Raw genomic sequence first — 18,114 nt, 5'->3', positions numbered from 1 at the left:
TGGTGGCACAGTGGTTAAGAATCTGCCTGCCAATACAGGGGACACGGATTAGAGCCCTGGTCCGAGAAGATCCCACATGCTGCGGAGCAACTAAGCCCATGCGCCAGGCTACTGAGCCTGCGCTCTAGAGCCCGTGAGCCACAACTACTGAGCTCGCGAGTAACAGCTACTGAGCCCGTGAGTCACAACTACTGAAGCCCACGCACCTAGAGCCCATGCTCCGCAACAAGAGAAGCCACTGCAATGAGAAGCCCACGCACCGCAACGAAGAGTAGCCCCTGCTCACCTCAACTATAGAAAGCCCGCATGCAGCAACCAGGACCCAACGCAGCCAAAAATAAATAAATAAATAAAGTAAAAACAAACAAAAAAAAGAAGTAAGGCTTTACTTTATGGAAAAAAAAAAAAGAAGACATAGCATTCCCAAATGTGTATCCACCAAACAACACATCTCTAAAACGTTAAGCAAAAACTGATAGAACTGAAAGGAGAATATAGAGACAAATCAACAGTTACAGCTGAACAATTCAACACCCTTATCTGAACAATTAGTACAACTAGATAGAAAATCACAAAGAATTTGAAAGAACTCAACAACACCATCAGCCAACAAGAATTATTCAACATTCATAAAACACAACAGAGGAAAACACATTCTTATCAAGTGCCCAAGCAACACAAAATAAGATAGAATATATCTTGGACTACAAAACAAATCTGAACAAATTTAAAAGAACTGAAATCAGAAAGAACATGTTCTCTGACCACAATAGAAACAAACTAGAAATCAATAACAGAATGTTAACAGGAAAATCTCGAAACACTGGGAAACTAAACAACCCATTTCATTTCATTTCACTATACTTGCTTTACAATGTTGTGTTAGCTTCTGCTGTACAACAAAGTTAATCAGCTATAGGTATACATACATCCCCAACCTCTTGGACCTCTCTCCCATGCACCTCCCCCATCCCACCCATCTAGGTCATCACAGAGCACCGAGCTGAAGTCCCTGTGGTATACAGCAGGTTCCCACTATTTTACACAAGGTAGTGTATATATGTCAATCCTAATCTCCCAGTTCATCCCACCCTCCCCTTCCCCTGGTGTCCACATGTCCGTTCTCTACATCTGCCTCTCTATTCCTGCCCTGCAAATAGGTTCATCTGTACCATTATTCTAGATTCCACATATATGCGTTAATATATATTAGTTTTTCTCTTGTTGACTAACTTCACTCTGTATGACAGACTCTAGGTCCATCCACATCTCTACAAATGACCCAACTTCATTCCTTTTTATGGCTGAGTAACATCCCATTGTATATGTGTACCACACCTTCTTTATCCATTCCTCTGTCGATGGACATTTAAGTTGCTTCCATGTCCTGGCTATTGTAAATAGTGCTACAATAAACGCTGGGATGCATGTGTCTTTTTGTACTATGGTTTTCTTAGGGTATACACCCAGGAGTGGGATTGCTGGGTCATATGGTAGTTCTATTTTAGTTTTTTAAGGAACCTCCATACTGTTCTCCATAGTGGCTGTATCAATTTACATTCCCACCAACAGTGCAAGAGGGTTCCTTTTCTCCAAACCCTCTCCCAACACTTATTCTTTGTAGATTTTTTGATGATGGCCATTCTGACTGGTATGAGGTGATACCTCATTGTAGTTTTGATTTGCATTTCTCTAATAATTAGTGACGTTGAGCATCTTTTCATGTGCCTCTTGGCCATCTGTATGTCTTCTTTGGAGAAGTGTTTATTTAGGTCTTCTGTGCATTTTTGGATTGGGTTGTTTGTTGTTTTGATATTGAGTTGCATGAGCTGTTTTGTATATTTTGGAGATTAAGCCCTTGTCAATTGCTTCATTTGCAAATATTTTCTCCTATTCTGAGGGTTGTCTTTTCATCTTGTTTATGGTTTCCTTTGCTATGCAGAAGCTTTTAAGTTTAATTAGGTCCCATTTGTTTGTTTTTAGTTTAATTACTCCAGGAGGTGGTTCAAGAAAGATCTTGCTGTGATTTATAACAAAGAATGTTTTTCCTATGTTTTCCTCTAAAGGTTTTGTAGTGTCCGGTCTTACATTTAGGTCTTTAATCCATTTTGAGTTTACTTTTGTGTATGGTGTTAGGGAGTGTACTAATTTCATTCTTTTACATGTAGCTGTCCAGTTTTCCCAGCACCACTTATAGAAGAGACTGTCCTTTCTCCATTATATATTCTTGCCTCCTTTGTCATAGATTAGGTGACCATAAGCGTGTGGGTTTATCGTTGGGCTTTCTATCCTGTACCATTGATCTATATTCTGTTTTTGTGCCAGTACCATACTGTCTTGATTACTGTAGCTTTGTAGTATAGTCTGAAGTTGGGAAGCCTGACTCTTCCAGCTCCATTTTTCTTTCTCAAGATTGCTTTGGCTATTCAGGGTCTTTTGTGTTTCCATACACATTGTAAAATTTTCTGTTCAAGTTCTGTGAAAAATACCATTGGTAGTTTGATAGGGATTGCAGTGAATCTGTAGATTGTTTTGGGAAGTATGGTCATTTTCACAATATTGATTCTTCCAATCCAAGAACATGGTGTATCTCTCCATCTGTTTGTGTCATCTTTGATTTCTTTCATCAGTGTCTTATAGATTTCTGCATACAGGTCTTCTGTCTCCTTAGCTAGGTTTATTCCTAGGTATCTTACTCTTTTTGTTGAAATAGTAAATGGGATTGTTTCCTTAATTTCTCTTTCCGAACTTTCATTGTTATTGTATAGGCAAATTTTATCTTTTATTTATTTAAAATATTGATTGATTGATTTGGCTGCACCGTGTCCTAGTTGTGGCATGTGGGATCTTTGTTGCAGCACGCGGGATCTTTAGTGGCAGCATGTGAACTCTTAGTTGCAGCATGTGGGATCTAGTTCCCTGACCAGGGATTGAACCAGCGCCCCCTGCCTTGAGAGCGCAGAGTCTTAGCCACTGGAACACCAGGGAAGTCCCTCATCATTAATGTATAGGAATACAAGAGATTTCTGTGCACTAATTTTGTATCCTGCAACTTCACCAAATTCATTGATTAGCTCTAGTAGTTTTCTGGTGGCATCTTTAGGAGTTTCTATGCATAGTATCATGTCATCTGCAAACAGTGAGAGTTTTACTTCTGCTTTTCCAATTTGGATTCCTTTTATTTCTTTTCCTTCTCTGATTGCCATGGCTAGGACTTCCAAAACTATGTTGAATAAGAGTGGAAAGAGTGGGCAACCTTGTCTTGTTCCTGATCTTAGTGGAAATGGTTTCAGTTTTTCACCATTGAGAATGATATTGGCTGTGGGTTTGTCATATATGCCCTTTATTATGTTGAGGTAGGTTCCCTCTATGCCCACTTTCTGGAGTTTTTATCATAAACAGGTGTTGAATTTTGTCAAAAGCTTTTTCTCCATCTATTGAGATGATCATATGGTTTTATTCTTTAATTTCTTAATATGGTGTATCACATTGATTTGCGTATATAGAAGAATCCTTGCATCCCTGGGATAAATCCCACTTGATCATGGTGTATGATCCTTTTAATGTGTTGTTGGATTCTGTTTGCTAGTATTTTGTTGAGGATTTTTACGTCTATGTTCATCAGTGATATTGGCCTGTAATTTTCTTTATTTGTGGTATCTTTGTCTGGTTTTGGTATCAGGGTGATGGTGGTTTGTAGAATGAGTTTGGGAGTGTTCCTCCCTCTGCAATTTTTTGGAAGAGCTTGAGAAAGATAGGTGTTAGCTCTTCTCTAAATGTTTAATAATATTTGCCTGTGAAGCCATCTGGTCCTGGACTTTTGTTTGTTGGAAGATTTTTTGTTTTAATTTACTTATTTATTTTTGGCTGCATTGGGTCTTCGTTGCTGCGTGTGGGCTTTCTCTAGTTGTGGCGAGCAGGGGCTACTCTTCGTTGTGGTGCGTGGGCTTCTCATTGCGGTAGCTTCTCTTGTTGCAAAGCACAGGCTCTGGGAAAGCAGGCTTCAGTAGTTGTTATTCTTGGGCTCTAGAGTGCAGGCTCAGTAGTTGTGGTGCACAGGCTTAGTTGCTCCGCAGCATGTGTGATCTTCCCAGACCAGAGATGGAATCCATGTCCCCTGCACTGACAGGTGGATTCTTAACCACTGTGCCATCAGGGAAGCCTCTGCTGGAAGATTTTTAATTACAGTTTCAATTTCATTACTTGTGATTGGTCTGTTTATATTTTCTATTTCTTCCTGGTTCAGTCTTGGAAGGTTGTACCTTTCTAAGAATGTGTCCATTTCTTCCAGGTTGTCCATTTTATTGGCATATAGTTGCTTGTAGTAGTCTCTTATGACCCTTTGTATTTCTGCAGTGTCAGTTGAAATTTCACCTTTTTCATTTCTAATTTTATTGATTTGAAACCTCTCCCTTTTTTCCTTGATGAGCCTGGCTAAAGGCTTATCAGTTTTGTTTATCTTCTCAGAGAACCAGCTTTTAGTTTTATTGATCTTTATTACCATCTTCTTCATTTCTATTTCGTTTATTTCTGCTCTAATCTTTCTTTCCTTCTACTAACGTTGGGGTTTTTCTTCTTTTTCTTCCTCCTCCTCCTCTCCTTCTTCTTTCTCTAGTTGCTTTAGGTGTAAGGTTAGATTGTTTGAGATTTTTCTTGTTTCTTGAGATGAGATTGAATTGCTATAAACTGCCCTCTTAGAGCTGCTTTCGCTGTGTCTCATAGGTGTTGGGTTGTCGTGTTTTTGTTGTAGTTTGTTTCTATGTATTTTCTGACTTCCTTTTTGATTTCTTCAGTGATCTCTTGGTTACTTAGTAGTGTATTGTTTAGCCTCCATGTGTTTGTGTTTTTTATAGTTTTGTTTCCTGTAACTGATTTCTAATCTCATAGCATTGTGGTCAGAAAGATGCTTAATATGATTTCAATTTTCTTAAATTTACCGAGGCTTGATTTGTGACCCAAGATGTGATCTATCCTGGAGAATGTTTGGTGTGCAGTTGAGAAGAAAGTGTATTCTGCCACTTTCGGGTGGAATGTTCTGTAAGTATCAACTAAGTCTACCTGGTCTATTGTGTCATTTAAAGCTTGTGTTTCCTTATTTATTTTCTGTCTGGATGATGTGTCCATTGGTGTAAGTGGGGTGTTAAAAACCCCCACTATTATTGTGTTACTGTCGATTTCCCCTTTTAGGTTAACATTCGCCTTATGTATTGAGGTGCTCCTATGTTGGGTGCATAAATATTTACAATTGTTATATCTTCTTCTTGGGTTGATCCCTTGATCATTATGTAGTGTCCTTCCTTGTCTCTTGTAACAGTCTTTATTTTAAAGTCTATTTTATCTGATATGAGTATTGCTACTCCAGCTTTCTTTTGATTTCCATTTGCATGAAATATCTTTTTCCATCCCCTCACTTTCAGTCTGTATGTGTCCCTAGGTCTGAAGTGGGTCTCTTGTAGACAGTGTATATACAGGTCTTGTTTTTGTATCCATTCAGCCAGTCTGTGTCTTTTGGTTGGAACATTTAATCCATTTACATTCAAGGTAATTATCGATATGTATGTTCCTATTACCATTTTCTTAATTGTTTTGGATTTTTTTGTGTGTGGGTCTTTTTCTTCTCTTGTGATTCCCTCCTAGAGAAGTTCTGTTAGCATTTGTTGTAAAGCTGGTTTGGAGGGGCTGAATTCTCTTAGCTTTTGCTTGTCTGTAAAGCTTTTGATTTCTCCATCGAATCTGAGTGAGATCCTTGCTGAGTAGACTAATCTTGGTTTTAAGTTTTTCCCTTTCATTACTTTTAATATGTCCTTCCACTCCCTTCTGGTCTGCAGTGTTTCTGCTGAAAAATCAGCTGATAACCTTATGGGGATTCCCTTGTATGTTATTTGTTGCTTTTCACCTTGCTGCTTTTAATATTTTTTCTTTGAATTTAACTTTTGTTAGTTTGATTAATATGTGTCTCGGCATGTTTCTCCTTGGGTTTATCCTGTATGGAACTCTCTGTGCTTCCTGGACTTGGTTGACTATTTCCTTTCCCATGTTAGGGAAGTTTTCCACTATAATCTCTTCAAATATTTTCTCAGACCCTTTCTCTTTCTCTTCTTCTGGGACTCCTATAATTCGAATGTTGGTGTGTTTAGTGTTGTCCCAGAGGTCTCTGAGACTGTGCTCATTTCTTTTCATTCTTTTTTCTTTATTCTGCTCCTCAGCAGTTATTTCCACCATTCTAACTTCCAGCTCACTTATTTTTCTGCTTCAGTTGTTCTACTGAGTCCTTCTAGTGTATTTTTCATTTCAATTACTGTGCTGTTCATCACTGTTTGTTTGTTCTCAGTTCTTCTAGGTCCTTGTTAAACATTTCTTGTATTTTCTTGATCCATGCCTCCATTCTATTTCCTAGATTTAAGATCACCTTTACTATCATTACTCTGAATTCTTTTTCAGATAGGTTGCTTATTTTCTCTTCATTTATTTGGTCTTGTAAGTTTTTACCTTGCTCCTTTGTCTGTACCATATTTTTTTGTCATCTCATTTTTCTTGATGGGTGGGGCTGTGCTGTCTTGCTGGTTGTTTGGCCTGAGGCGTCTAGCACTGGAGGTGGCAGGCAGTTGGGTGGAGACAGGTCTTGGTGCTGAGATGAGGACCTCCGGGAGAGCTCACACCGATTAATATTCCCTGGAGTCTGAGGTTCTCTGTTAGTCCAGTGGTTTGGACTGGGCACTCCCACCACAGGAGCTCAGGCCCGACAACAGGCATCTCAGAATTGGTTCCACTGTCCAGCCTCCTGGCTGTACTGAGACACCGTGCTGAGCCATTGTTTGTCATCCAGAAAACTGCTGCAGTCTGGCCAGCCTGTGGCTGCTGCCAGAGCCTGTGCACACCAGGTGGCCACGCACACGCACAGCAGGCACCCAGAGTATCCACAGCCGCCACTCAGCTCTCTAAACAGCACACTTTATATAAATAATCTATGGATCAAAGAGGAATTATCAGGGGAAATTTAAAAATACATATAACAGAACTAATGGAAAATGAAAATACAGCATATCAAAATTTGTGAGACATAGGTAAAACAGTGCTGAGAAACAAATTTAAAAAAAGGAAAAGCCTCAAATCAAAAGGAAAAGCCACAAGTCAATAACCTAAGTTCCCACCTCAAGAGTCTCAAAAAAAGAAGAGCAAACCAGAAGCAAAGGAAGAGAAAGGAAGGAAATAATAAAGATACAGTAGAAATCAATAAAACTAAAAACAGAAAAACAGAGAAAAATCAGTGTAACAGTTGGTTCTTTTAAGAGGTCAAAAACTGACAACCAACCAAAAGGATGCATGCACCCCAATGTTCACTGCAGCACTATTTATAACAGCCAGGACATAGAAGCAACCTAAACGACCACTGATAGAGGAATGGATAAAGAAGATGTGGTACATATATACCATGGGATATTACTCAGCCATAGAAAGGAACAAAATAGTGCCATTTGCAGAGACGTGGATGGACCTAGAGATTGTCATACAAAGTGAAGTAAGTCACAAAGAGAAAAACAAATATCATATAAAATTGCTTATATGTGGAATCTAGAAAAATGGTACAAATGAACTTATTTACAAAGCAGAAATAGTCACAGATGTAGAGAACAAACTTACGATTACCATGGGGGAAAGGGGGAGGTGGGACGAATTGGGAGATTGGGACTGACATACATACACTATTATGTATAAAATAGATAACTAATGAGAACCTACCGTATAGCACAGGGAACTCCACTCAATGATCTGTGGTGACCTAAATGCGAAGGAAATCTAAAAAAGAGTGGATATATGTATACGTATAACTAATTCAGTTCGCTATACAGCAGAAGCTAACACAACATTGTAAAGCAACTCTACTCCAATAAAAATTAATTTTTTAAAAAAATCAACAAACATCTAGCAAGACTGACAAAGGAAAAAAAGTGAAGACACAAATTACCAGCATAAGGTATAAATCAGGAATGAAACATGAATATCTCTACACACCCTGCAACTACGAAAGGACAGTAAGGAAACACTATTCAAATATTTGATAAACATAATTTAGTGCTATGAATAATCTCTTTTAAAAGTTTGTTATTAGGCAACTGTTTGAAAATGTTAAATGCTTTGTATGATTTAATATTTTGATTGAACATTTTCTTCAGAGAGATATAATAGCTAGAAGATTATAATTTTCATCATAAAACCATGAAGAATGCTTCATCCTTATACTGTTGGGGTGTCTAGGGGAGCCTTTCTAATCCTAACAACTCGTCACAAACATATATTGATGATTTAGAAGAAATGAACCAATTTCTCACAAAATGAAACAAAACAAAAAACTACCACAACTTACCCAATATGAAGTAAAAAATTTGGATAGTCCTACACCTATTAAATAAATAAATTGAATTGGTAATTTCAAAACATCCAAAAACCTCTCCAGGTCCAGATGGTTTCACTGAAAATTACAGCAAACTTTTAAAGAATTAACACCAATCTTCCACAATCTCTTCTAGAAAATAGAATTGAAGGGAATACTTTCAAATTCATTTTATTAAGCTAGTATTACCCTGATTTTAAAAAAACACAAAAAAACAGATAAACACAGAACAAAAAAGGAAAACTACAGACCAACATCCTTCATAATTACAGATCCTTAACAAAATATTAGCAAATCAAATTTGGCAATATACAAAAAGAATCATACACTATGACCAAGCAGAGTTTATTCCAGGGATGCAGGTCTAGACCAATATTCTAAAACCAACCAATATAATCCACCACATTAAAAAGCTAAAGAAAAAAACCACATAATTCATCTCAATTGAGGTAAATAAAAAGAGTATTTGACAAAACTCAGTACCCATTCATGCGGGGAAAAGAACCTCTCAGAGAAAGAGGAATAGGAGGGAACTTCTTCAGCTTGATAAAGAGCATCTACAAAAACGTATACCTAACATACACTTAAGAGTGAAAGACTGAACACTTTCCCCTTAAAACTGGGGAAAAAGACATAATGTCCACTCTCAACATACTCATTGAACATAGTGCTGAAAAGTTCTTGCCAGTGCAATAAAACAAGAAAAGGATATTAAAAAACACACAAATTTGAATGGAAAAAATAAAACCATCCCTATTTGTCAGCTACATGATTGGGTAGAAACTGCAAAGAATCTACAAAAGCAAAAAAAATAAAAACCTAGAACAAATAAGTGAATTCAGTAAGGTCATAAGATACAAGATAAACATGTAAAAAAATCAACTCTATTTGCAATGAACACATGGACATACAAAATAAAATAATAATAATAAAAAAACCCCACAAACCCAAAATATTAGGTGCAAATCTAACAAAACAAGCACAAGACTTGTATGCTACAAATGGCAAAATATTGATGAAGGAAACCAATCTAAATATAAATGAAGAGACATTCTATGTTCATGGAATGGGAGACTCAACATAGTAAGGATGTCAATTCTCCCACTCCCTCATATTAATACATGGGTTTAACACAACTCCTACCAATATCCCAAGAAAGGTTTTTTTATAGATATTGACAAGATTATTCTAAAATCTATATGAAAAGGAAAAGTAACTAGAATTACTAAAATAATTTGGGAAAAGAATAAAATAGAAGGAACCATCCTACCCAATTTCAAGACCTATTTTACAGCTATAGTAATAAAAACTGTGTAGCATTGGCAGATAGAGAGAAACACATGGAACAGAAGAGAGAACCTAGAAATAGACCCATAAAAATATGCCCAGCTTTTGACAAAAGTACAAAAGCAATTCAATGAAGGAGGGACTGCCTTTCCAACAAATGGTGCTGGAGCAAATGGACATCCATAGGCAAAAAAATGCACTTCAACTTAAGTCTCATACCTTATGCAAAAACAACTCAAAATGTATCATGGACTTAAATGTAAAATGTAATACTATAAAGCTTTTAGGAAAAAATACACAAGAAAAATTTCAGGATCCATGGATATTCAAAGAGTACGTAAGACTTGACACAACCAATAAAAGAAAAATACTAATAGGGACTTCCCATGTGGTCTAGTGGGTAAGACTCCACGCTCCCAATGCAGGGGGCCCAGGTGTGACCCCTGGTTGGAGAACTAGATCCCACGTGCATGCTGCAACTACGAGTCCGCATGCCACAACTAAGGAGCCCACATGCTGCAACTAAAATGATCCCGCATGCTGCAACAAAGATCCCGTGTGCCACAACTAAGACCCAGCGCAGTCAAAATAAATAAATAAATAAATATTTTTTTAAAAGTAAAATACTGATAAATTTGGACTTCACCAAAATTTAAAACTTTTGCTCTGAGAAAGCCCCTGGAAAGTGGATAAAAAGACAAGGTAAGTAGTGGGACAAAACATTTCCAAGCCACAGACCCAACAAAGGATTAGTATCCAAAATATATAAAGACCTCTAGTAAAAGAGCAAACAATCTAATTAGAAAATGGGCAAGAGACATGAAGAAACATTTCACTCATATGTGATAGGACATATATACAAGTTTTTGCTACAAGTGTTTATAATACAAAAAGACAGAAAGTGACCTCAATGTTTCTCAATAAGGGACTAGTTAGCTTTTGGATCTGCCATCTGCAGCAGAACTGCCGCCAAGGTGCAGATTTTCATGAAGACCTTCTGGGGATGACCATCACTCTTGAAGTTGAACCCTCAGATACAACAGAAAAATGTAAAGGTCAAGATCCAGGATAAGGAAGGAATTCCTCCTGACCAGCAAAGACTGATCTTTGCTGGCAAGCAACTGGAAAATGGATGTACTTTGACTACAACATTCAAAAGGAGTCCACTCTTCATCTAAATGTTGAGACTTCGTGGTGGTGCTAAGAAAAGGAAGAAGTCTTACACCACTCTCAAGAAGAACAAGCATAAGAGAAAGAAGGTTAAGCTGGCTGTCCTGAAATACTATAAGGTGGAGGAGAATGGCAAAATCAGTCACCTTCATTCATTGGGAGTGCCCTTCAGATGAATGTGGTGCTGGAGTTTTTATGGTGAGCCACTTTGACACACAGTATTGTGGCAAATGTTGTCTTACCTATTGTTTCAACAAACCAGAAGACAAGTAATTGTACACTGGTTAATAAAAGACATGACCTAATTTAAAAAAAAAGAGAGACTAGTTAAATTATAGCACAACTAAATAATAGTATGTAGCCATAGAAAAGAATAAAGGTGATAATCTTAATTGCTATGCTCTCCAAAATATACTGAAAAGGGGGGAAAAAACAAAGGTACTAAAAAAAGGTGTACCAAAAACACACACACACATACACCACACACATATATACACATACACAAGCTTATCATGGAAAAATCTCTACACAAGAAACTTGTAAATTGGTTGCCCCTGCGTAGAATGCAAGAACAGTGGAGCAGAGGAGTGAGATGGAAGATTTTCACTGTGTAATCTTTTGAGCTTTGAATTTTGTGATTGTATTCTATAAGTTAAAATAACTTTTATAAAGCGTTATGGTTTTTAATTTAAAAAATGAAATAGGATACTTTTTATATTTGTCATGTTCAATATTGAAAAGTATATTAACTATATAAAAAATGTAAATATGAAGAACGTTTGAAAAAATTACCAAAGACTAAAATGAGTTTATAAATTAACTGTGTTTTCAAGAATTTGCTACTATGGATTATTAAATGTTGATGATTTCAATAGCAAACATGTAAGTGTAAAAATGTAAAGTAGCAACGCAATTAAGAACACTGTAGTGGGACTTCCCTGGTGGTGCAGTGGTTAAGAATCCACCTGCCAGAACACTCTATGACATACATCACAGCAAGATTCTTTTTGACCCAGCTCCCAGAGAAATGGAAATAAGAACACAAATAAACAAATGGGACCTAATGAAACTTAAAAGCTTTTGCACAGCAAAGGAAACCATAAACAAGTCCAAAAGACAACCCTCAGAATGGGAGAAAATATTTGCAAATGAAGCAACTGACAAAGGATTAATCTCCAAGATTTACAAGCAGCTCATGCAGCTCAATAACAAAAAAACGAACAACCCAATCCAAAAATGGGCAGAAGACCTAAATAGACATTTCTCCAAAGAAGATATACAGATTGCCAACAGACACATGAAAGAATGCTCAACATCATTAATCATTAGAGAAATGCAAATCAAAACTACAATGAGATATCATCTCACACCGATCAGAATGGCCATCATCAAAAAATCTAGAAACAATAAATGCTGGAGAGGGTGTGGAGGAAAGGGAACACTCTTGCACTGTTGGTGGGAATGTAAATTGATACAGCCACTATGGAGAACGGTATGGAGGTTCCTTAAAAAACTACAAATAGAACTACCACACGACCCAGCAATCCCACTACTGGGCATATACCCTGAGAAAACCATAGGTCAAAAAGAGTCATGTACCAAAATGTTCATTGCAGCTCTATTTACAATAGCCAGGACATGGAATCAACCTAAATGTCCATCGACAGATGAATGGATAAAGAAGATGTGGCACATATATACAATGGAATATTACTCAGCCATAAAAAGAAATGAAATGGAGGTATTTGTAATGAGGTGGATGGAGTTAGAGTCTGTCATACAGAGTGAAGTAAGTCAGAAAGAGAAAAACAAATACAGAATGCTAACACATATATACGGAATCTAAGGGAAAAAAAAAAAAGGCCATGAAGAACCTAGTGGCAAGACGGGAATAAAGACACAGACCTACTAGAGAATGGACTTGAGGATATGGGGAGGGGGTGGGGTGAGATGTGACAGGGTAAGAGAGTGTCATGGACATATATATACTACCAAATGTAAAATAGATAGCTAGTGGGAAGCAGCCGCATAGCACAGGGAGATCAGCTCGGTGCTTTGTGACCACCTAGAGGGGTGGGATGGGGAGGGTGGGAGGGAGGGAGATGCAAGAGGGAAGAGATATGGGAACATATTGTATGTGTATAACTGATTCACTTTGTTATAAAGCAGAAGCTAACACACCATTGTAAGGCAATTATACTTCAATAAAGATGTTTAAAAAAAAAAAAAAAGAATCCACCTGCCAATGCAGGGGACATGGGTTCAAGCCCTGGTCTGGGAAGACCCCACATGCTGCGGAGCAACTAAGCCCGTGTGCCGCAACTACTGAGTCCACATGCCACAACTACTGAAGCCTGCACGCCTAGAGCCCATGCTCTGCAACAAGAAAAGCCACTGCAGTGAGAAGCCCACTCACCGCAATGAACAATAGCCCCCGCTTGCTACAACTAGAGAAAGCCCACGTGCAGCAACAAAGATCCAACGCAGCCAGAAATAAATTAATTTAAAAAAGAACACTGAAAAAAAGAAAAAAGAACACTGTAGTATACAATAGGAAACAAAAATGTTATGTAAATTTGATACTAATTGTTGAAATGCTTATTTTAAGGTAGAAACTTTCTAATGGAAGTTATCTTTTCAAAATTACTTCAAATTTATAAACTGATTGCTATTCCTAGAGATTTGTTTGATGGTGAGAACACATTTACCCATAGATATGCTATAAAATGGAGATTAAATCCTCAGAACCTCAGAAAAGTCTACTTAAGGAAGTTACAATCTACTTAATGAAATTATATAACATAACCAAAGTTCTAAAATAGAACTTTGAATTCTAGAAACTGAGAGCAGGAAATTCTGTGGTTTTTTAAGGAAGGAAGGAAGGAAGGAAGGAATGGAGGGAGGGAGGAGTAAGAGCCTATTATTCCCTTCCCATATATAAGGTGACCTCAGTCAAAGTTTCCAACAATGTAAATGTCATCTTTGATATCAATGTCTCACCTTCCTCTCTCTATCCCTCTTGTCATGCTGTCCTAAATGCCCCAATGCAACACTCCCCCACAAAGCCTTGCCACCCTCCAAAATACACTGAATGTACTTAAATAACCCACTGTTTCCCCTTCCACCCCCTAAGACTCTCAATCTCTCATGAACAGGTGTGATTTCAGTTACAGATATTGAGAAAGGCACTCTAAATGAACTAATGTAAATAACATGTAGCTTAAATTTTCCTAAAGGTACAGTTGGCCATTCAACTCGGGGGTTAATCCACATGTAACTTAAGAGCTGGCCTTCCATATCCACGGTTCCACTGCATCTGCAGATTCAACTAACCACCAACAGTGTTGTACTGTAGTATTTACTACCGAAAAATATCCATGTGTAAGTGTACCCATACAGTTCAAACCTGTGTTATTCAAGGATCAACCGTATTTGTGATTTTATAAAAGAGTATATTTGTTAATTTAAATGAAAGTACAATTGATAGAATTTCATAGACTACTACTTTAAAAAACGAAGATGTTTAAGAAATACTGAAGTAGCCTATATCTATTCAGGAGTACTTCTTACCCTAGCCTTAGCTCCTCAAAGTTATGTTATGTATGTGTATATATCTAGAACATAGTTAATTCAACACTTATCCAATGATTAAAAAGATTTACACATTTGTGCTGCATTATTTTTTTGAAGATACTATATTAGTTCTTTAAATGATATCTATATTTGGAACTTATTATTCACTATATTATAAATACTTCAATGCAATATCTTGGTTATTCTTTTACTACCCTATGAAGCCAATCACAAGATTTTGCATACAGAAGCTCCTCAAATATTTCTTGAATTTAATTGGGTTCTCCAGTGGAACAGGGTAACAAGGGTTCTGAAAGTACCTTCTGCTTGTTAAGTCAAGAACTAAGAATTTTAAAAACCAAATACTAGGACACAATTAATTTAAACCAAATACAAATTATTTTCTTGTGAAAAGCAGAAAACTTTATCTTACATAGCACAATGGACAAATCTCAGGATACGGATCCAAATTTTACTCTAATTATTAGTGCTATGTCCCACTGGCAATTCACAAGGTGTTACAAGAGTGCACCAGCACAGAGCCAATCTGTACAGACTGGGAGAGGTTTCTGTTGTTGTTTGGTTGGTTGATTTTTTAGCTCCTGGAGCTCAAAGAAATCTCTGTCAAAATACTATGGAAACACAGACTAAGTAACAGAGACTTCAGTGATTATACACACCAAGGAATACTGTGTTTGAAAAAAACAATCACTTATGAAAGTCATTAAACAAACATATTGATAGCCTTCAACAATCAAAAACAAAACCAAATAAAAACAAAAACAAACAATAAAACAGCAAGCCCTGGGGAAAGGGAAGAATCTGATTTCAATAGTTACCATATTATAGTATTCAAATGCCCAGTTTTTAAAAAAGAAAAAAAATCACATAGCATACAAAACAACAGGAAAGTATGGCATGTTCAAAGGAACAAAATTAACTGAGAGAAACTGGCTAAGGAAGCCCAGACATCAGACTAACTAGGCAAAAACTTTCAAACAACTGACTTAAATATGTTCCAAATGCTTTTTTTTAAAAAAGTAAACAAAACCTAAGGGACCTGTGGGATAACAAGTAGACCAGAACATGCATTATGGGAGTCCCAGAAAGAGAGAGAGAGAAAGGGACAGAAATAATATTTGAGGAAATAATGGCTGAAAACACCCCAAATCTGATGAAATATATTAATCTACAAATTCAAAAAGTTCAATAAAATCTAAGTAGGATAAATTCCAAGAAACACACACCAAGGCACATTATAATCCAACTGTCCAAAAACAAAGACAAAACCCTAAAAGCAGCAGAAGCAACTCTTCATGTACAAGGGGTCCTCAATAAGATCAGCAGCTTATTTCTTATCAGAAACCATAGAGGCCCAAATACAGTAGGATGGCATATTTAAGTGTTGAAAGAAAAAAAAAGTCAACCAAGAATTCTATATCTGGCAAAACTGCCCTTCAAAATGAGGTACAAATTAAGATGTTGCCAGATAAACAAAAGCTGAGGGTGTTCACTACCATCAGACCTGCCCTACAAGAAGTGCTAAAGATAGTCCTTCAGCTGAAATGAAAGGACACTAAACAGCAACTCAAAGTCATATGATGAAATAAAGGTCTCTAGTAAAGGTAAATACACTGGCAAATATAAAAATGAGGTTTACTGTATATTTGGTTTCTAACTTCACTGTATTTCCTATAGGATTTCAAAGACAAATTCATAAAAAATAACTATGAGTCCATGATACTGGATACACAATGTATAAAGATGTAATCTGTGACGACAGCAACATAAGGGGGTAAGACTGAGCTGTATGTTCTTTAAGTTAAGTTCATATCAATGCAAACTAAACTGTTATAAATTTAGGACATTAAATGTAATTCACCACAAAGAAAATATCTAAAAAATACACACAAGCGATGTCCCTGGTGGTCCAGTAGTTAAGACGCCGCCAGGTTCTATCTCTGGTCAGGGAACTAGATCCCACATGCCACAACTAAGAACCCACATGCCGCAACTAAAGATCCCGCATGCCATAACTATGACTCAGAGCGGCCAAATAACTATTTTTTAAAAATACACACAAGGGCTTCCCTGGTGGCGCAGTGGTTAAGAATCCGCCTGCCAATGCAGGGGACATGGGTTCGAGCCCTGGTCCGGGAAGATCCCACATGCCGCGGAGCAACTAAGCCCGTGCGCCACAACTACTGAGCCTGCGCTCTAGAGCCTGCGAGCCACAACTACTGAAGCCCGTGTGCCACAACTATTGAAGCCCACGCGCCTAGAGCCTGTGCTCCGCAACAAGAGAAGCCACCACAATGAGAAGCCCGCGCACCGCAACAAAGAGTAGCCCCCGCTCACTGCAACTAGAGAAAGCCCGCGCGCAGCAGCGAAGACCCAATGCAGCCAAAAATTAAATAAATGAATAAATAAATAAATTTAAAAAAATAAAATAAAATAAAATAAATAAATAAAAATACACACAAAAGGAAATGAGAAGGAAATCAGAATGGTTCAGTACAATAAACTAATTAAAAAAAAAAAAAGAAAGCAGTATGTAATGGAGGAAATGAGCCACAAAAAAGGTATAAAATTTCACAACAAAAAAGCAAAATGATGGCAGAGATCCTTCCTTATCAGCCATTACTTTAAATTTAATTGGGTTAAACTTTCCAATCAAAGCCAGAGATTGGCAGGATGTATTAAAAAACATGATCCAACTATATGCTGCCTATAGAGACTCACTTTATACACAAAAGTATAAATAGTTTCAAAGTGAAAGAATGGAAAAAGAGATTCCATGAAAACAGAAAACAAAAGGGTATTAGTGTGGTTATTCTAATATCAGACAAAATAGGCATTAGATCAAAAACTGTTACAAGAGACAAAGAAGGACATTTTATTTTGAAAAAAGGGTCAATTCATCAAGAAGATAAAACAACTGTAAACATATATGTTAACATATACACACCACTATATATAAAATAGATAACCAACAAGTACCTACTATATAGCACCCAGAACTACAGTCAATATCTTGTAACAACCTATAAGGGAAAAGAATCTGAAAAAGAATACATACACACACACACACACACACACACGCACACATAACTGAACCACTGTGCTGTACACCTGAAACTAACACGGCATTATAAATCAACTATACTTCAATAAAATTTTTTTAAAAAACAAATAAATAAATATATACGCACAAACAACAGACCCCCAAAAGACATGAAGTAAACATTGACCAAATTGAAGGGAGAAATATTAGTTCAATACACCAATTTCAATAACAGAACATCTAGATAGAAGGTCAATAAGGAAGTAGAGGACTTGAACACTGTAATCCTAACAGACATATACAGAACACTTCACCCAATAACAGTAGAATACACACTCTTCTCAGGTACATATGGAACATTCTCCAGGATAAGCCATATGCTAGGCCACAAAACAAAGACTCAATAAACTTAAAAAGATTGAAATCAGACAGAATCTTTTCTAAGAATAAAGATAGAAATCAACAGCGGGAAAACTGGATAACTCACAAATATGTAGAAGTTAAACAACACATTCTTAAACATCCAAAGGTTCAAAGAAGAAATCCTAAGGGAAATTAGAAAATACTTAGGGAAAACACAACATACCAAAACTTACAGGATACAGCAAAAGCAGCACTTGGGGGCTTC

General features: G+C 37.0%; 1 protein-coding gene and 1 pseudogene across 2 annotated transcripts in view; one reads left to right on the top strand and one right to left on the bottom strand.

Moving 5' to 3' along the window:
• Window positions 1-18,114, bottom strand: part of SOS1 (SOS Ras/Rac guanine nucleotide exchange factor 1) — a 152,671-nt gene that overhangs the window by 116,834 nt on the left and 17,723 nt on the right. The window lies entirely within an intron of this gene.
• On the top strand, window positions 10,590-11,122 carry LOC103011566 (ubiquitin-40S ribosomal protein S27a-like; annotated as a pseudogene).

The sequence above is a fragment of the Balaenoptera acutorostrata genome, chromosome 12 (genome assembly GCF_949987535.1).
Source record: "Balaenoptera acutorostrata chromosome 12, mBalAcu1.1, whole genome shotgun sequence".
Classification (NCBI taxonomy): Eukaryota; Metazoa; Chordata; class Mammalia; order Artiodactyla; family Balaenopteridae; genus Balaenoptera; species Balaenoptera acutorostrata.
The sequence above is the reverse complement of the archived record's forward strand: the minus strand, read 5'-3'. Positions and strand labels throughout refer to the sequence as shown.